Source organism: Triturus cristatus, chromosome 12 (assembly GCF_964204655.1).
Source record: "Triturus cristatus chromosome 12, aTriCri1.1, whole genome shotgun sequence".
Lineage (NCBI taxonomy): Eukaryota > Metazoa > Chordata > Amphibia > Caudata > Salamandridae > Triturus > Triturus cristatus.
In genome coordinates this window covers 662,584,830-662,603,790 of record NC_140595.1, presented here as the reverse complement: position 1 = coordinate 662,603,790, position 18,961 = coordinate 662,584,830, and the positions used below count along the sequence as shown (strand labels likewise).

Sequence of the window (18,961 nt, the reverse complement as noted above, 5' to 3'; positions counted from 1 at the left end):
AACTGTCAAGATATAATTCTATGGGGTTTTGAATAGACAGAGCATATGTTATAGGACAATTATAGAATCTATTCCGTTTGGACTGTATTTTTAATAGTCATGATAACATGCTAGCATGTGAGTCGATCTTGCACAGTGAATGATGGAGCAGTGTCTGTCATCTACTTGGTCAGCTATAGATGGCTCACCTCGGGAGATGTGAAAAGAGAGAGCTCCAGTGGCGCAATCAGTTAGCGCGTGGTACTTATACAGCAGTACTTGCACTGAGCCATGCCGAGGTTGTGAGTTCAAGCCTCACCTGGAGCAGCCGTGTTGTTTTTCATAAACCATTTCACAAAAAGTAAAGTTTAAACTCAGAGTATGGACGGCCCTTGCTAGAGAGTCTTTACTTCTTATAGGATCTACGTGTCCTACTCCCCTGGGTGCCAAATATCACATATCCTACGTGATGCTCAGTTTAAACATTCCATGATGTGCCATCTTGCATTTCATGCAAACACCACATCAGTGCATTTAAAAATACATTTGTAGAATAATAAATATGATGAAAACAGTGTTCTCACATGATAACCATAAACTGAAGAGCTGCAAAAAATGCTGTATCAGCTACTTACAATAAAAGGTGACTCGAAAAAACTAGCAAAAGAAGAGCATCATCATATTAAAGGTTCTATTCACCATCTTGAGTTGCACCATAGCAGCTTATGGTGCTTTTCTGCTCAGAGTGTGCCTCCAATCCCACATTCATTTTTAATTTATTTGCAATTTAAAAAACAACAATTACTGCTCGAAGTTCACTTTTCAAAACCATTCAACCTATTAAATGTATTTCTCTAACCTATGAATGTGGTCCATGTTCACTTTTCCTCATCTTCATCTCGATACTCCTTTCCCAGAAACCAGGTTCACTTCTTCATTCAACCCACCCATCCAAGGTCACCAAATCTTTGAAGCACAAGTCTACCTATTCTCCCTTTCTCTCTATGTACAAGATACCTTGTATCATTTGAATGGACAGCAGGAGAGAAGGATATTTATGGTGAGTGGGGGAGGGGTTTTGAGGAGTAACCTCATTTGCCTAAGAGCCGGGGTATCTGGGAAAAAAAGTATTTTATGGGGGAAGAATTTCACATCTCCTTGGTGAAATTTGTAGGGCCTTATAACATCCTTTCTGTGGATGCAGATTCAGTCAGGACAGAGGTCCTAGTCCTCGCTCTGCCTTTCAAAGGAACTGTAAATATGCATGGCTTATTTGGCTTTGCCCGGCAGGGCTTGCCCGGCAGGGTGAGAATGGCGTTTGTCAGGTGTTCGTCAGGCGATCGGAAGGGGTGAGGCAATAATTTATAATTCAATGATCTTCATGATATTTTCTTGATAATATGAAAGCAGGAAAGGGAAGCTTGGCAATAAGCAATCCTAAAGCAAGGTGTGACTCCAGGGAAGAATGACTTGAAAACAACATACAGAAAGACTCATGTAAAAAGGCCCTGATGAGGCTTGAACTCATGACCCCTGGTTTACAAGACCAGTGCTCTGCCACTGAGCTACAAGGCCAGTCTGCACGCAGGATGTAAATTGCAACATGTATTCTTACTGAGGTATGAATATATCTATGATTTTGAGACTCTGTATGGAAACGTAGTTGCATATGAATGTCCACGTGCGCGCACACATTGAAGACCATGCTTAAGGCACTTTTCTTGGAAGTATGAAAAACTACATTTTCATATGAGAAAATAAGAGTTTTCACATTCAAGACCATACCGATAGCTCTAGTTAGTATGTCTGCAATCAGTGACATATAGAGAACCCACTTATTAGAAGTGATCTGTCTCTGTGGGGCAGACATATGTTAACAGTCATTCATTTGAGACGGCCTAAACTTTAGGAGTAAGAGCTGCTTTCTTATCAATCTATTTATCCAAACTGGTTAATAAGCCAGGAGTGAGTGAAAGGCAATCCTCTGGAAACTCCATGAAAGATCTAATTTCTATTACGCACAAAATACTTCACTTTATTTGACATATTTGTTAACATGGAACAGTCAGATGATCCCATCTAGCGGATCCTGGCTCTGTCTTGAAAGAGAGTGTAATTATACTACAAGAAATGCTGGCCATCAAAAGAGACTCTGATGGCTTTCCGACGAAGGTGGGATTCGAACCCACGCGTGCAGAGCACAATGGATTAGCAGTCCATCGCCTTAACCACTCGGCCACCTCGTCTGCCCTACAGCCCCATCTGAAACCTTGCTTCACAAAAGGTACTGAAGTGTCAATATACTGTACCTAAAAAAGAAAAAAAACAGCTGAGGCAAGATCTCACATTCCACGTCTTCCCCCAATTAGGGACCTACATTTCATTTTTGGGAAATTCTTACTATGTGCTAATTACAAATATTCATAAGATTCCCCTAGACTTTGTCAGAACTGTCAAGATATAATTCTATGGGGTTTTGAATAGACAGAGCATATGTTATAGGACAATTATAGAATCTATTCCGTTTGGACTGTATTTTTAATAGTCATGATAACATGCTAGCATGTGAGTCGATCTTGCACAGTGAATGATGGAGCAGTGTCTGTCATCTACTTGGTCAGCTGTAGATGGCTCACCTGGGGAGATGTGAAAAGAGAGAGCTCCAGTGGCGCAATCGGTTAGCGCGCGGTACTTATACAGCAGTACTTGCACTGAGCCATGCCGAGGTTGTGAGTTCGAGCCTCACCTGGAGCAGCCGTGTTGTTTTTCATAAACCATTTCACAAAAAGTAAAGTTTAAACTCAGAGTATGGACGGCCCTTGCTAGAGAGTCTTTACTTCTTATAGGATCTACGTGTCCTACTCCTCTGGGTGCCAAATATCACATATCCTACGCGATGCTCAGTTTAAACATTCCATGATGTGCCATCTTGCATTTCATGCAAACACCACATCAGTGCATTTAACAATACATTTGTAGAATAATAAATATGATGAAAACAGTGTTCTCACATGATAACCATAAACTGAAGAGCTGCAAAAAATGCTGTATCAGCTACTTACAATAAAAGGTGACTCGAAAAAACTAGCAAAAGAAGAGCATCATCATATTAAAGGTTCTATTCACCATCTTGAGTTGCACCATAGCAGCTTATGGTGCTTTTCTGCTCAGAGTGTGCCTCCAATCCCACATTCATTTTTAATTTATTTGCAATTTAAAAAACAACAATTACTGCTCGAAGTTCACTTTTCAAAACCATTCAACCTATTAAATGTATTTCTCTAACCTATGAATGTGGTCCATGTTCACTTTTCCTCATCTTCATCTCGATACTCCTTTCCCAGAAACCAGGTTCACTTCTTCATTCAACCCACCCATCCAAGGTCACCAAATCTTTGAAGCACAAGTCTGCCTATTCTCCCTTTCTCTCTATGTACAAGATACCTTGTATCATTTGAATGGACAGCAGGAGAGAAGGATATTTATGGTGAGTGGGGGTGGGGTTTTGAGGAGTAACCTCATTTGCCTAAGAGCCGGGGTATCTGGGAAAAAAAGTATTTTATGGGGGAAGAATTTCACATCTCCTTGGTGAAATTTGTAGGGCCTTATAACATCCTTTCTGTGGATGCAGATTCAGTCGGAACAGAGGTCCTAGTCCTCGCTCTGCCTTTCAAAGGAACTGTAAATATGCATGGCTTATTTGGCTTTGCCCGGCAGGGTGAGAATGGCGTTTGTCAGGCGTTCGTCAGGCGATCGGAAGGGGTGAGGCAATAATTTATAATTCAATGATCTTCATGATATTTTCTTGATAATATGAAAGCAGGAAAGGGAAGCTTGGCAATAAGCAATCCTAAAGCAAGGTGTGACTCCAGGGAAGAATGACTTGAAAACAACATACAGAAAGACTCTTGTAAAAAGGCCCTGATGAGGCTTGAACTCATCACCCCTGGTTTACAAGACCAGTGCTCTGCCACTGAGCTACAAGGCCAGTCTGCACGCAGGATGTAAATTGCAACATGTACTCTTACTGAGGTATAAATATATCTATGATTTTGAGACTCTGTATGGAAACGTAGTTGCATATGAATGTCCACGTGCGCGCACACATTGAAGACCATGCTTAAGGCACTTTTCTTGGAAGTATGAAAAACTACATTTTCATATGAGAAAATAAGAGTTTTCACATTCAAGACCATACCGATAGCTCTAGTTAGTATGTCTGCAATCAGTGACATATAGAGAACCCACTTATTAGAAGTGATCTGTCTCTGTGGGGCAGACATATGTTAACAGTCATTCATTTGAGACGGCCTAAACTTTAGGAGTAAGAGCTGCTTTCTTATCAATCTATTTATCCAAACTGGTTAATAAGCCAGGAGTGAGTGAAAGGCAATCCTCTGGAAACTCCATGAAAGATCTATTTTCTATTACGCACAAAATACTTCACTTTATTTGACATATTTGTTAAAATGGAACAGTCAGATGATCCCATCTAGCGGATCCTGGCTCTGTCTTGAAAGAGAGTGTAATTATACTACAAGAAATGCTGGCCATCAAAAGAGACTCTGATGGCTTTCCGACGAAGGTGGGATTCGAACCCACGCGTGCAGAGCACAATGGATTAGCAGTCCATCGCCTTAACCACTCGGCCACCTCGTCTGCCCTACAGCCCCATCTGAAACCTTGCTTCACAAAAGGTACTGAAGTGTCAATATACTGTACCTAAAAAAGAAAAAAAACAGCTGAGGCAAGATCTCACATTCCACGTCTTCCCCCAATTAGGGACCTACATTTAATTTTTGGTAAATTCTTACTATGTGCTAATTACAAATATTCATAAGATTCCCCTAGACTTTGTCAGAACTGTCAAGATATAATTCTATGGGGTTTTGAATAGACAGAGCATATGTTATAGGAGAATTATAGAATCTATTCCGTTTGGACTGTATTTTTAATAGTCATGATAACATGCTAGCATGTGAGTCGATCTTGCACAGTGAATGATGGAGCAGTGTCTGTCATCTACTTGGTCAGCTGTAGATGGCTCACCTGGGGAGATGTGAAAAAAGAGAGCTCCAGTGGCGCAATCGGTTAGCGCGCGGTACTTATACAGCAGTACTTGCACTGAGCCATGCCGAGGTTGTGAGTTCGAGCCTCACCTGGAGCAGCCGTGTTGTTTTTCATAAACCATTTCACAAAAAGTAAAGTTTAAACTCAGAGTATGGACGGCCCTTGCTAGAGAGTCTTTACTTCTTATAGGATCTACGTGTCCTACTCCTCTGGGTGCCAAATATCACATATCCTACGCGATGCTCAGTTTAAACATTCCATGATGTGCCATCTTGCATTTCATGCAAACACCACATCAGTGCATTTAAAAATACATTTGTAGAATAATAAATATGATGAAAACAGTGTTCTCACATGATAACCATAAACTGAAGACCTGCAAAAAATGCTGTATCAGCTACTTACAATAAAAGGTGACTCGAAAAAACTAGCAAAAGAAGAGCATCATCATATTAAAGGTTCTATTCACCATTTTGAGTTGCACCATAGCAGCTTATGGTGCTTTTCTGCTCAGAGTGTGCCTCCAATCCCACATTCATTTTTAATTTCTTTGCAATTTAAAAAACAACAATTACTGCTCGAAGTTCACTTTTTCAAAACCATTCAACCTATTAAATGTATTTCTCTAACCTATGAATGTGGTCCATGTTCACTTTTCCTCATCTTCATCTCGATACTCCTTTCCCAGAAACCAGGTTCACTTCTTCATTCAACCCACCCATCCAAGGTCACCAAATCTTTGAAGCACAAGTCTGCCTATTCTCCCTTTCTCTCTATGTACAAGATACCTTGTATCATTTGAATGGACAGCAGGAGAGAAGGATATTTATGGTGAGTGGGGGAGGGGTTTTGAGGAGTAACCTCATTTGCCTAAGAGCCGTGGTATCTGGGAAAAAAAGTATTTTATGGGGGAAGAATTTCACATCTCCTTGGTGAAATTTGTAGGGCCTTATAACATCCTTTCTGTGGATGCAGATTCAGTCAGGACAGAGGTCCTAGTCCTCGCTCTGCCTTTCAAAGGAACTGTAAATATGCATGGCTTATTTGGCTTTGCCCGGCAGGGCTTGCCCGGCAGGGTGAGAATGGCGTTTATCAGGCGTTCGTCAGGCGATCGGAAGGGGTGAGGCAATAATTTATAATTCAATGATCTTCATGATATTTTCTTGATAATATGAAAGCAGGAAAGGGAAGCTTGGCAATAAGCAATCCTAAAGCAAGGTGTGACTCCAGGGAAGAATGACTTGAAAACAACATACAGAAAGACTCATGTAAAAAGGCCCTGATGAGGCTTGAACTCATGACCCCTGGTTTACAAGACCAGTGCTCTGCCACTGAGCTACAAGGCCAGTCTGCACGCAGGATGTAAATTGCAACATGTATTCTTACTGAGGTATGAATATATCTATGATTTTGAGACTCTGTATGGAAACGTAGTTGCATATGAATGTCCACGTGCGCGCACACATTGAAGACCATGCTTAAGGCACTTTTCTTGGAAGTATGAAAAACTACATTTTCATATGAGAAAATAAGAGTTTTCACATTCAAGACCGTACCGATAGCTCTAGTTAGTATGTCTGCAATCAGTGACATATAGAGAACCCACTTATTAGAAGTGATCTGTCTCTGTGGGGCAGACATATGTTAACAGTCATTCATTTGAGACGGCCTAAACTTTAGGAGTAAGAGCTGCTTTCTTATCAATCTATTTATCCAAACTGGTTAATAAGCCAGGAGTGAGTGAAAGGCAATCCTCTGGAAACTCCATGAAACATCTAATTTCTATTGCGCACAAAATACTTCACTTTATTTGACATATTTGTTAAAATGGAACAGTCAGATGATCCCATCTAGCGGATCCTGGCTCTGTCTTGAAAGAGAGTGTAATTATACTACAAGAAATGCTGGCCATCAAAAGAGACTCTGATGGCTTTCCGACGAAGGTGGGATTCGAACCCACGCGTGCAGATCACAATGGATTAGCAGTCCATCGCCTTAACCACTCGGCCACCTCGTCTGCCCTACTGCCCCATCTGAAACCTTGCTTCACAAAAGGTACTGAAGTGTCAATATACTGTACCTAAAAAAGAAAAAAAACAGCTGAGGCAAGATCTCACATTCCACGTCTTCCCCCAATTAGGGACCTACATTTCATTTTTGGGAAATTCTTACTATGTGCTAATTACAAATATTCATAAGATTCCCCTAGACTTTGTCAGAACTGTCAAGATATAATTCTATGGGGTTTTGAATAGACAGAGCATATGTTATAGGGCAATTATAGAATCTATTCCGTTTGGACTGTGTTTTTAATAGTCATGATAACATGCTAGCATGTGAGTCGATCTTGCACAGTGAATGATGGAGCAGTGTCTGTCATCTACTTGGTCAGCTGTAGATCGCTCACCTGGGGAGATGTGAAAAAAGAGAGCTCCAGTGGCGCAATCGGTTAGCGCGCGGTACTTATACAGCAGTACTTGCACTGAGCCATGCTGAGGTTGTGAGTTCGAGCCTCACCTGGAGCAGCCGTGTTGTTTTTCATAAACCATTTCACAAAAAGTAAAGTTTAAACTCAGAGTATGGACGGCCCTTGCTAGAGAGTCTTTGCTTCTTATAGGATCTACGTGTCCTACTCCTCTGGGTGCCAAATATCACATATCCTACGCGATGCTCAGTTTAAACATTCCATGATGTGCCATCTTGCATTTCATGCAAACACCACATCAGTGCATTTAAAAATACATTTGTAGAATAATAAATATGAAGAAAACAGTGTTCTCACATGATAACCATAAACTGAAGAGCTGCAAAAAATGCTGTATCAGCTACTTACAATAAAAGGTGACTCGAAAAAACTAGCAAAAGAAGAGCATCATCATATTAAAGGTTCTATTCACCATCTTGAGTTGCACCATAGCAGCTTATGGTGCTTTTCTGCTCAGAGTGTGCCTCCAATCCCACATTCATTTTTAATTTATTTGCAATTTAAAAAACAACAATTACTGCTCGAAGTTCACTTTTCAAAACCATTCAACCTATTAAATGTATTTCTCTAACATATGAATGTGGTCCATGTTCACTTTTCCTCATCTTCATCTCGATACTCCTTTCCCAGAAACCAGGTTCACTTCTTCATTCAACCCACCCATCCAAGGTCACCAAATCTTTGAAGCACAAGTCTGCCTATTCTCCCTTTCTCTCTATGTACAAGATACCTTGTATCATTTGAATGGACAGCAGGAGAGAAGGATATTTATGGTGAGTGGGGGAGGGGTTTTGAGGAGTAACCTCATTTGCCTAAGAGCCGGGGTATCTGGGAAACAAAGTATTTTATGGGGGAAGAATTTCACATCTCCTTGGTGAAATTTGTAGGGCCTTATAACATCCTTTCTGTGGATGCAGATTCAGTCGGAACAGAGGTCCTAGTCCTCGCTCTGCCTTTCAAAGGAACTGTAAATATGCATGGCTTATTTGGCTTTGCCCGGCAGGGCTTGCCCGGCAGGGTGAGAATGGCGTTCGTCAGGCGTTCGTCAGGCGATCGGAAGGGGTGAGGCAATAATTTATAATTCAATGATCTTCATGATATTTTCTTGATAATATGAAAGCAGGAAAGGGAAGCTTGGCAATAAGCAATCCTAAAGCAAGGTGTGACTCCAGGGAAGAATGACTTGAAAACAACATACAGAAAGACTCATGTAAAAAGGCTCTGATGAGGCTTGAACTCATGACCCCTGGTTTACAAGACCAGTGCTCTGCCACTGAGCTACAAGGCCAGTCTGCACGCAGGATGTAAATTGCAACATGTATTCTTACTGAGGTATGAATATATCTATGATTTTGAGACTCTGTATGGAAACGTAGTTGCATATGAATGTCCACGTGCGCGCACACATTGAAGACCATGCTTAAGGCACTTTTCTTGGAAGTATGAAAAACTACATTTTCATATGAGAAAATAAGAGTTTTCACATTCAAGACCGTACCGATAGCTCTAGTTAGTATGTCTGCAATCAGTGACATATAGAGAACCCACTTATTAGAAGTGATCTGTCTCTGTGGGGCAGACATATGTTAACAGTCATTCATTTGAGACGGCCTAAACTTTAGGAGTAAGAGCTGCTTTCTTATCAATCTATTTATCCAAACTGGTTAATAAGCCAGGAGTGAGTGAAAGGCAATCCTCTGGAAACTCCATGAAAGATCTAATTTCTATTACGCACAAAATACTTCACTTTATTTGACATATTTGTTAAAATGGAACAGTCAGATGATCCCATCTAGCGGATCCTGGCTCTGTCTTGAAAGAGAGTGTAATTATACTACAAGAAATGCTGGCCATCAAAAGAGACTCTGATGGCTTTCCGACGAAGGTGGGATTCGAACCCACGCGTGCAGAGAACAATGGATTAGCAGTCCATCGCCTTAACCACTCGGCCACCTCGTCTGCCCTACAGCCCCATCTGAAACCTTGCTTCACAAAAGGTACTGAAGTGTCAATATACTGTACCTAAAAAAGAAAAAAAACAGCTGAGGCAAGATCTCACATTCCACGTCTTCCCCCAATTAGGGACCTACATTTCATTTTTGGGAAATTCTTACTATGTGCTAATTACAAATATTCATAAGATTCCCCTAGACTTTGTCAGAACTGTCAAGATATAATTCTATGGGGTTTTGAATAGACAGAGCATATGTTATAGGACAATTATAGAATCTATTCCGTTTGGACTGTATTTTTAATAGTCATGATAACATGCTAGCATGTGAGTCGATCTTGCACAGTGAATGATGGAGCAGTGTCTGTCATCTACTTGGTCAGCTATAGATGGCTCACCTCGGGAGATGTGAAAAGAGAGAGCTCCAGTGGCGCAATCAGTTAGCGCGTGGTACTTATACAGCAGTACTTGCACTGAGCCATGCCGAGGTTGTGAGTTCAAGCCTCACCTGGAGCAGCCGTGTTGTTTTTCATAAACCATTTCACAAAAAGTAAAGTTTAAACTCAGAGTATGGACGGCCCTTGCTAGAGAGTCTTTACTTCTTATAGGATCTACGTGACCTACTCCTCTGGGTGCCAAATATCACATATCCTACGCGATGCTCAGTTTAAACATTCCATGATGTGCCATCTTGCATTTCATGCAAACACCACATCAGTGCATTTAAAAATACATTTGTAGAATAATAAATATGATGAAAACAGTGTTCTCACATGATAACCATAAACTGAAGAGCTGCAAAAAATGCTGTATCAGCTACTTACAATAAAAGGTGACTCGAAAAAACTAGCAAAAGAAGAGCATCATCATATTAAAGGTTCTATTCACCATCTTGAGTTGCACCATAGCAGCTTATGGTGCTTTTCTGCTCAGAGTGTGCCTCCAATCCCACATTCATTTTTAATTTCTTTGCAATTTAAAAAACAACAATTACTGCTCGAAGTTCACTTTTCAAAACCATTCAACCTATTAAATGTATTTCTCTAACCTATGAATGTGGTCCATGTTCACTTTTCCTCATCTTCATCTCGATACTCCTTTCCCAGAAACCAGGTTCACTTCTTCATTCAACCCACCCATCCAAGGTCACCAAATCTTTGAAGCAAGTCTGCCTATTCTCCCTTTCTCTCTATGTACAAGATACCTTGTATCATTTGAATGGACAGCAGGAGAGAAGGATATTTATGGTGAGTGGGGGTGGGGTTTTGAGGAGTAACCTCATTTGCCTAAGAGCCGGGGTATCTGGGAAAAAAAGTATTTTATGGGGGAAGAATTTCACATCTCCTTGGTGAAATTTGTAGGGCCTTATAACATCCTTTCTGTGGATGCAGATTCAGTCGGAACAGAGGTCCTAGTCCTCGCTCTGCCTTTCAAAGGAACTGTAAATATGCATGGCTTATTTGGCTTTGCCCGGCAGGGTGAGAATGGCGTTTGTCAGGCGTTCGTCAGGCGATCGGAAGGGGTGAGGCAATAATTTATAATTCAATTATCTTCATGATATTTTCTTGATAATATGAAAGCAGGAAAGGGAAGCTTGGCAATAAGCAATCCTAAAGCAAGGTGTGACTCCAGGGAAGAATGACTTGAAAACAACATACAGAAAGACTCATGTAAAAAGGCTCTGATGAGGCTTGAACTCATGACCCCTGGTTTACAAGACCAGTGCTCTGCCACTGAGCTACAAGGCCAGTCTGCACGCAGGATGTAAATTGCAACATGTATTCTTACTGAGGTATGAATATATCTATGATTTTGAGACTCTGTATGGAAACGTAGTTGCATATGAATGTCCACGTGCGCGCACACATTGAAGACCATGCTTAAGGCACTTTTCTTGGAAGTATGAAAAACTACATTTTCATATGAGAAAATAAGAGTTTTCACATTCAAGGCCATACTGATAGCTCTAGTTAGTATGTCTGCAATCAGTGACATATAGAGAACCCACTTATTAGAAGTGATCTGTCTCTGTGGGGCAGACATATGCTAACAGTCATTCATTTGAGACAGCCTAAACTTTAGGAGTAAGAGCTGCTTTCTTATCAATCTATTTATCCAAACTGGTTAATAATCCAGGAGTGAGTGAAAGGCAATCATCGGGAAACTCCATGAAAGATCTAATTTCTATTACGCACAAAATACTTCACTTTATTTGACATATTTGGTAAAATGGAACAGTCAGATGATCCCATCTAGCGGATCCTGGCTCTGTCTTGAAAGAGAGTGTAATTATACTACAAGAAATGCTGGCCATCAAAAGAGACTCTGATGGCTTTCCGACGAAGGTGGGATTCGAACCCACGCGTGCAGAGCACAATGGATTAGCAGTCCATCGCCTTAACCACTCGGCCACCTCGTCTGCCCTACAGCCCCATCTGAAACCTTGCTTCACAAAAGGTACTGAAGTGTCAATATACTGTACCTAAAAAAGAAAAAAAACAGCTGAGGCAAGATCTCACATTCCACGTCTTCCCCCAATTAGAGACCTACATTTCATTTTTGGGAAATTCTTACTATGTGCTAATTACAAATATTCATAAGATTCCCCTAGACTTTGTCAGAACTGTCAAGATATAATTCTATGGGGTTTTGAATAGACAGAGCATATGTTATAGGACAATTATAGAATCTATTCCGTTTGGACTGTATTTTTAATAGTCATGATAACATGCTAGCATGTGAGTCGATCTTGCACAGTGAATGATGGAGCAGTGTCTGTCATCTACTTGGTCAGCTGTAGATGCTCACCTGGGGAGATGTGAAAAGACAGAGCTCCAGTGGCGCAATCGGTTAGCGCGCGGTACTTATACAGCAGTACTTGCACTGAGCCATGCCGAGGTTGTGAGTTCGAGCCTCACCTGGAGCAGCCGTGTTGTTTTTCATAAACCATTTCACAAAAAGTAAAGTTTAAACTCAGAGTATGGACGGCCCTTGCTAGAGAGTCTTTACTTCTTATAGGATCTACGTGTCCTACTCCCCTGGGTGCCAAATATCACATATCCTACGCGATGCTCAGTTTAAACATTCCATGATGTGCCATCTTGCATTTCATGCAAACACCACATCAGTGCATTTAAAAATACATTTGTAGAATAATAAATATGATGAAAACAGTGTTCTCACATGATAACCATAAACTGAAGAGCTGCAAAAAATGCTGTATCAGCTACTTACAATAAAAGGTGACTCGAAAAAACTAGCAAAAGAAGAGCATCATCATATTAAAGGTTCTATTCACCATCTTGAGTTGCACCATAGCAGCTTATGGTGCTTTTCTGCTCAGAGTGTGCCTCCAATCCCACATTCATTTTTAATTTATTTGCAATTTAAAAAACAACAATTACTGCTCGAAGTTCACTTTTCAAAACCATTCAACCTATTAAATGTATTTCTCTAACCTATGTATGTGGTCCATGTTCACTTTTCCTCATCTTCATCTCGATACTCCTTTCCCAGAAACCAGGTTCACTTCTTCATTCAACCCACCCATCCAAGGTCACCAAATCTTTGAAGCACAAGTCTGCCTATTTTCCCTTTCTCTCTATGTACAAGATACCTTGTATCATTTGAATGGACAGCAGGAGAGAAGGATATTTATGGTGAGTGGGGGTGGGGTTTTGAGGAGTAACCTCATTTGCCTAAGAGCCGGGGTATCTGGGAAAAAAAGTATTTTATGGGGGAAGAATTTCACATCTCCTTGGTGAAATTTGTAGGGCCTTATAACATCCTTTCTGTGGATGCAGATTCAGTCGGAACAGAGGTCCTAGTCCTCGCTCTGCCTTTCAAAGGAACTGTAAATATGCATGGCTTATTTGGCTTTGCCCGGCAGGGTGAGAATGGCGTTTGTCAGGCGTTCGTCAGGCGATCGGAAGGGGTGAGGCAATAATTTATAATTCAATGATCTTCATGATATTTTCTTGATAATATGAAAGCAGGAAAGGGAAGCTTGGCAATAAGCAATCCTAAAGCAAGGTGTGACTCCAGGGAAGAATGACTTGAAAACAACATACAGAAAGACTCTTGTAAAAAGGCCCTGATGAGGCTTGAACTCATGACCCCTGGTTTACAAGACCAGTGCTCTGCCACTGAGCTACAAGGCCAGTCTGCACGCAGGATGTAAATTGCAACATGTATTCTTACTGAGGTATGAATATATCTATGATTTTGAGACTCTGTATGGAAACGTAGTTGCATATGAATGTCCACGTGCGCGCACACATTGAAGACCATGCTTAAGGCACTTTTCTTGGAAGTATGAAAAACTACATTTTCATATGAGAAAATAAGAGTTTTCACATTCAAGACCATACCGATAGCTCTAGTTAGTATGTCTGCAATCAGTGACATATAGAGAACCCACTTATTAGAAGTGATCTGTCTCTGTGGGGCAGACATATGTTAACAGTCATTCATTTGAGACGGCCTAAACTTTAGGAGTAAGAGCTGCTTTCTTATCAATCTATTTATCCAAACTGGTTAATAAGCCAGGAGTGAGTGAAAGGCAATCCTCTGGAAACTCCATGAAAGATCTAATTTCTATTACGCACAAAATACTTCACTTTATTTGACATATTTGTTAAAATGGAACAGTCAGATGATCCCATCTAGCGGATCCTGGCTCTGTCTTGAAAGAGAGTGTAATTATACTACAAGAAATGCTGGCCATCAAAAGAGACTCTGATGGCTTTCCGACGAAGGTGGGATTCGAACCCACGCGTGCAGAGCACAATGGATTAGCAGTCCATCGCCTTAACCACTCGGCCACCTCGTCTGCCCTACAGCCCCATCTGAAACCTTGCTTCACAAAAGGTACTGAAGTGTCAATATACTGTACCTAAAAAAGAAAAAAAACAGCTGAGGCAAGATCTCACATTCCACGTCTTCCCCCAATTAGGGACCTACATTTAATTTTTGGTAAATTCTTACTATGTGCTAATTACAAATATTCATAAGATTCCCCTAGACTTTGTCAGAACTGTCAAGATATAATTCTATGGGGTTTTGAATAGACAGAGCATATGTTATAGGACAATTATAGAATCTATTCCGTTTGGACTGTATTTTTAATAGTCATGATAACATGCTAGCATGTGAGTCGATCTTGCACAGTGAATGATGGAGCAGTGTCTGTCATCTACTTGGTCAGCTGTAGATGGCTCACCTGGGGAGATGTGAAAAAAGAGAGCTCCAGTGGCGCAATCGGTTAGCGCGCGGTACTTATACAGCAGTACTTGCACTGAGCCATGCCGAGGTTGTGAGTTCGAGCCTCACCTGGAGCAGCCGTGTTGTTTTTCATAAACCATTTCACAAAAAGTAAAGTTTAAACTCAGAGTATGGACGGCCCTTGCTAGAGAGTCTTTACTTCTTATAGGATCTACGTGTCCTACTCCTCTGGGTGCCAAATATCACATATCCTACGCGATGCTCAGTTTAAACATTCCATGATGTGCCATCTTGCATTTCATGCAAACACCACATCAGTGCATTTAAAAATACATTTGTAGAATAATAAATATGATGAAAACAGTGTTCTCACATGATAACCATAAACTGAAGACCTGCAAAAAATGCTGTATCAGCTACTTACAATAAAAGGTGACTCGAAAAAACTAGCAAAAGAAGAGCATCATCATATTAAAGGTTCTATTCACCATTTTGAGTTGCACCATAGCAGCTTATGGTGCTTTTCTGCTCAGAGTGTGCCTCCAATCCCACATTCATTTTTAATTTCTTTGCAATTTAAAAAACAACAATTACTGCTCGAAGTTCACTTTTTCAAAACCATTCAACCTATTAAATGTATTTCTCTAACCTATGAATGTGGTCCATGTTCACTTTTCCTCATCTTCATCTCGATACTCCTTTCCCAGAAACCAGGTTCACTTCTTCATTCAACCCACCCATCCAAGGTCACCAAATCTTTGAAGCACAAGTCTGCCTATTCTCCCTTTCTCTCTATGTACAAGATACCTTGTATCATTTGAATGGACAGCAGGAGAGAAGGATATTTATGGTGAGTGGGGGTGGGGTTTTGAGGAGTAACCTCATTTGCCTAAGAGCCGGGGTATCTGGGAAAAAAAGTATTTTATGGGGGAAGAATTTCACATCTCCTTGGTGAAATTTGTAGGGCCTTATAACATCCTTTCTGTGGATGCAGATTCAGTCAGGACAGAGGTCCTAGTCCTCGCTCTGCCTTTCAAAGGAACTGTAAATATGCATGGCTTATTTGGCTTTGCCCGGCAGGGCTTGCCCGGCAGGGTGAGAATGGCGTTTGTCAGGTGTTCGTCAGGCGATCGGAAGGGGTGAGGCAATAATTTATAATTCAATGATCTTCATGATATTTTCTTGATAATATGAAAGCAGGAAAGGGAAGCTTGGCAATAAGCAATCCTAAAGCAAGGTGTGACTCCAGGGAAGAATGACTTGAAAACAACATACAGAAAGACTCATGTAAAAAGGCCCTGATGAGGCTTGAACTCATGACCCCTGGTTTACAAGACCAGTGCTCTGCCACTGAGCTACAAGGCCAGTCTGCACGCAGGATGTAAATTGCAACATGTATTCTTACTGAGGTATGAATATATCTATGATTTTGAGACTCTGTATGGAAACGTAGTTGCATATGAATGTCCACGTGCGCGCACACATTGAAGACCATGCTTAAGGCACTTTTCTTGGAAGTATGAAAAACTACATTTTCATATGAGAAAATAAGAGTTTTCACATTCAAGACCATACCGATAGCTCTAGTTAGTATGTCTGCAATCAGTGACATATAGAGAACCCACTTATTAGAAGTGATCTGTCTCTGTGGGGCAGACATATGTTAACAGTCATTCATTTGAGACGGCCTAAACTTTAGGAGTAAGAGCTGCTTTCTTATCAATCTATTTATCCAAACTGGTTAATAAGCCAGGAGTGAGTGAAAGGCAATCCTCTGGAAACTCCATGAAAGATCTAATTTCTATTACGCACAAAATACTTCACTTTATTTGACATATTTGTTAACATGGAACAGTCAGATGATCCCATCTAGCGGATCCTGGCTCTGTCTTGAAAGAGAGTGTAATTATACTACAAGAAATGCTGGCCATCAAAAGAGACTCTGATGGCTTTCCGACGAAGGTGGGATTCGAACCCACGCGTGCAGAGCACAATGGATTAGCAGTCCATCGCCTTAACCACTCGGCCACCTCGTCTGCCCTACAGCCCCATCTGAAACCTTGCTTCACAAAAGGTACTGAAGTGTCAATATACTGTACCTAAAAAAGAAAAAAAACAGCTGAGGCAAGATCTCACATTCCACGTCTTCCCCCAATTAGGGACCTACATTTCATTTTTGGGAAATTCTTACTATGTGCTAATTACAAATATTCATAAGATTCCCCTAGACTTTGTCAGAACTGTCAAGATATAATTCTATGGGGTTTTGAATAGACAGAGCATATGTTATAGGACAATTATAGAATCTATTCCGTTTGGACTGTATTTTTAATAGTCATGATAACATGCTAGCATGTGAGTCGATCTTGCACAGTGAATGATGGAGCAGTGTCTGTCATCTACTTGGTCAGCTGTAGATGGCTCACCTGGGGAGATGTGAAAAGAGAGAGCTCCAGTGGCGCAATCGGTTAGCGCGCGGTACTTATACAGCAGTACTTGCACTGAGCCATGCCGAGGTTGTGAGTTCGAGCCTCACCTGGAGCAGCCGTGTTGTTTTTCATAAACCATTTCACAAAAAGTAAAGTTTAAACTCAGAGTATGGACGGCCCTTGCTAGAGAGTCTTTACTTCTTATAGGATCTACGTGTCCTACTCCTCTGGGTGCCAAATATCACATATCCTACGCGATGCTCAGTTTAAACATTCCATGATGTGCCATCTTGCATTTCATGCAAACACCACATCAGTGCATTTAACAATACATTTGTAGAATAATAAATATGATGAAAACAGTGTTCTCACATGATAACCATAAACTGAAGAGCTGCAAAAAATGCTGTATCAGCTACTTACAATAAAAGGTGACTCGAAAAAACTAGCAAAAGAAGAGCATCATCATATTAAAGGTTCTATTCACCATCTTGAGTTGCACCATAGCAGCTTATGGTGCTTTTCTGCTCAGAGTGTGCCTCCAATCCCACATTCATTTTTAATTTATTTGCAATTTAAAAAACAACAATTACTGCTCGAAGTTCACTTTTCAAAACCATTCAACCTATTAAATGTATTTCTCTAACCTATGAATGTGGTCCATGTTCACTTTTCCTCATCTTCATCTCGATACTCCTTTCCCAGAAACCAGGTTCACTTCTTCATTCAACCCACCCATCCAAGGTCACCAAATCTTTGAAGCACAAGTCTGCCTATTCTCCCTTTCTCTCTATGTACAAGATACCTTGTATCATTTGAATGGACAGCAGGAGAGAAGGATATTTATGGTGAGTGGGGGTGGGGTTTTGAGGAGTAACCTCATTTGCCTAAGAGCCGGGGTATCTGGGAAAAAAAGTATTTTATGGGGGAAGAATTTCACATCTCCTTGGTGAAATTTGTAGGGCCTTATAACATCCTTTCTGTGGATGCAGATTCAGTCGGAACAGAGGTCCTAGTCCTCGCTCTGCCTTTCAAAGGAACTGTAAATATGCATGGCTTATTTGGCTTTGCCCGGCAGGGTGAGAATGGCGTTTGTCAGGCGTTCGTCAGGCGATCGGAAGGGGTGAGGCAATAATTTATAATTCAATGATCTTCATGATATTTTCTTGATAATATGAAAGCAGGAAAGGGAAGCTTGGCAATAAGCAATCCTAAAGCAAGGTGTGACTCCAGGGAAGAATGACTTGAAAACAACATACAGAAAGACTCTTGTAAAAAGGCCCTGATGAGGCTTGAACTCATGACCCCTGGTTTACAAGACCAGTGCTCTGCCACTGAGCTACAAGGCCAGTCTGCACGCAGGATGTAAATTGCAACATGTACTCTTACTGAGGTATAAATATATCTATGATTTTGAGACTCTGTATGGAAACGTAGTTGCATATGAATGTCCACGTGCGCGCACACATTGAAGACCATGCTTAAGGCACTTTTCTTGGAAGTATGAAAAACTACATTTTCATATGAGAAAATAAGAGTTTTCACATTCAAGACCATACCGATAGCTCTAGTTAGTATGTCTGCAATCAGTGACATATAGAGAACCCACTTATTAGAAGTGATCTGTCTCTGTGGGGCAGACATATGTTAACAGTCATTCATTTGAGACGGCCTAAACTTTAGGAGTAAGAGCTGCTTTCTTATCAATCTATTTATCCAAACTGGTTAATAAGCCAGGAGTGAGTGAAAGGCAATCCTCTGGAAACTCCATGAAAGATCTAATTTCTATTACGCACAAAATACTTCACTTTATTTGACATATTT

The 18,961-nt window shown here is 40.8% G+C and overlaps 17 non-coding genes across 17 annotated transcripts; 6 read left to right on the top strand and 11 right to left on the bottom strand.

Moving 5' to 3' along the window:
- Positions 1-1,482: 1,482 nt before the first annotated feature.
- TRNAT-UGU (transfer RNA threonine (anticodon UGU)) lies at positions 1,483-1,554 on the bottom strand. The gene has a single exon. It is a non-coding gene; the product is annotated as a tRNA-Thr (tRNA).
- A 589-nt stretch (positions 1,555-2,143) lies between these two features.
- TRNAS-GCU (transfer RNA serine (anticodon GCU)) lies at positions 2,144-2,225 on the bottom strand. The gene has a single exon. It is a non-coding gene; the product is annotated as a tRNA-Ser (tRNA).
- Positions 2,226-2,638: 413 nt separating this feature from the next.
- Positions 2,639-2,733, top strand: TRNAI-UAU (transfer RNA isoleucine (anticodon UAU)). Its single transcript has 2 exons — positions 2,639-2,676; positions 2,698-2,733. It is a non-coding gene; the product is annotated as a tRNA-Ile (tRNA).
- Positions 2,734-4,556: 1,823 nt separating this feature from the next.
- Positions 4,557-4,638, bottom strand: TRNAS-GCU (transfer RNA serine (anticodon GCU)). The gene has a single exon. It is a non-coding gene; the product is annotated as a tRNA-Ser (tRNA).
- A 413-nt stretch (positions 4,639-5,051) lies between these two features.
- Positions 5,052-5,146, top strand: TRNAI-UAU (transfer RNA isoleucine (anticodon UAU)). The gene is made up of 2 exons: positions 5,052-5,089; positions 5,111-5,146. It is a non-coding gene; the product is annotated as a tRNA-Ile (tRNA).
- A 1,177-nt stretch (positions 5,147-6,323) lies between these two features.
- Positions 6,324-6,395, bottom strand: TRNAT-UGU (transfer RNA threonine (anticodon UGU)). Its single transcript has one exon. It is a non-coding gene; the product is annotated as a tRNA-Thr (tRNA).
- A 1,084-nt stretch (positions 6,396-7,479) lies between these two features.
- TRNAI-UAU (transfer RNA isoleucine (anticodon UAU)) lies at positions 7,480-7,574 on the top strand. Its single transcript has 2 exons — positions 7,480-7,517; positions 7,539-7,574. It is a non-coding gene; the product is annotated as a tRNA-Ile (tRNA).
- A 1,837-nt stretch (positions 7,575-9,411) lies between these two features.
- TRNAS-GCU (transfer RNA serine (anticodon GCU)) lies at positions 9,412-9,493 on the bottom strand. Its single transcript has one exon. It is a non-coding gene; the product is annotated as a tRNA-Ser (tRNA).
- Positions 9,494-11,822: 2,329 nt separating this feature from the next.
- TRNAS-GCU (transfer RNA serine (anticodon GCU)) lies at positions 11,823-11,904 on the bottom strand. Its single transcript has one exon. It is a non-coding gene; the product is annotated as a tRNA-Ser (tRNA).
- A 412-nt stretch (positions 11,905-12,316) lies between these two features.
- Positions 12,317-12,411, top strand: TRNAI-UAU (transfer RNA isoleucine (anticodon UAU)). Its single transcript has 2 exons — positions 12,317-12,354; positions 12,376-12,411. It is a non-coding gene; the product is annotated as a tRNA-Ile (tRNA).
- A 1,162-nt stretch (positions 12,412-13,573) lies between these two features.
- TRNAT-UGU (transfer RNA threonine (anticodon UGU)) lies at positions 13,574-13,645 on the bottom strand. Its single transcript has one exon. It is a non-coding gene; the product is annotated as a tRNA-Thr (tRNA).
- A 589-nt stretch (positions 13,646-14,234) lies between these two features.
- TRNAS-GCU (transfer RNA serine (anticodon GCU)) lies at positions 14,235-14,316 on the bottom strand. The gene has a single exon. It is a non-coding gene; the product is annotated as a tRNA-Ser (tRNA).
- A 413-nt stretch (positions 14,317-14,729) lies between these two features.
- Positions 14,730-14,824, top strand: TRNAI-UAU (transfer RNA isoleucine (anticodon UAU)). Its single transcript has 2 exons — positions 14,730-14,767; positions 14,789-14,824. It is a non-coding gene; the product is annotated as a tRNA-Ile (tRNA).
- Positions 14,825-16,001: 1,177 nt separating this feature from the next.
- On the bottom strand, positions 16,002-16,073 carry TRNAT-UGU (transfer RNA threonine (anticodon UGU)). Its single transcript has one exon. It is a non-coding gene; the product is annotated as a tRNA-Thr (tRNA).
- A 589-nt stretch (positions 16,074-16,662) lies between these two features.
- On the bottom strand, positions 16,663-16,744 carry TRNAS-GCU (transfer RNA serine (anticodon GCU)). The gene has a single exon. It is a non-coding gene; the product is annotated as a tRNA-Ser (tRNA).
- A 413-nt stretch (positions 16,745-17,157) lies between these two features.
- TRNAI-UAU (transfer RNA isoleucine (anticodon UAU)) lies at positions 17,158-17,252 on the top strand. The gene is made up of 2 exons: positions 17,158-17,195; positions 17,217-17,252. It is a non-coding gene; the product is annotated as a tRNA-Ile (tRNA).
- A 1,162-nt stretch (positions 17,253-18,414) lies between these two features.
- Positions 18,415-18,486, bottom strand: TRNAT-UGU (transfer RNA threonine (anticodon UGU)). Its single transcript has one exon. It is a non-coding gene; the product is annotated as a tRNA-Thr (tRNA).
- Positions 18,487-18,961: the final 475 nt, after the last annotated feature.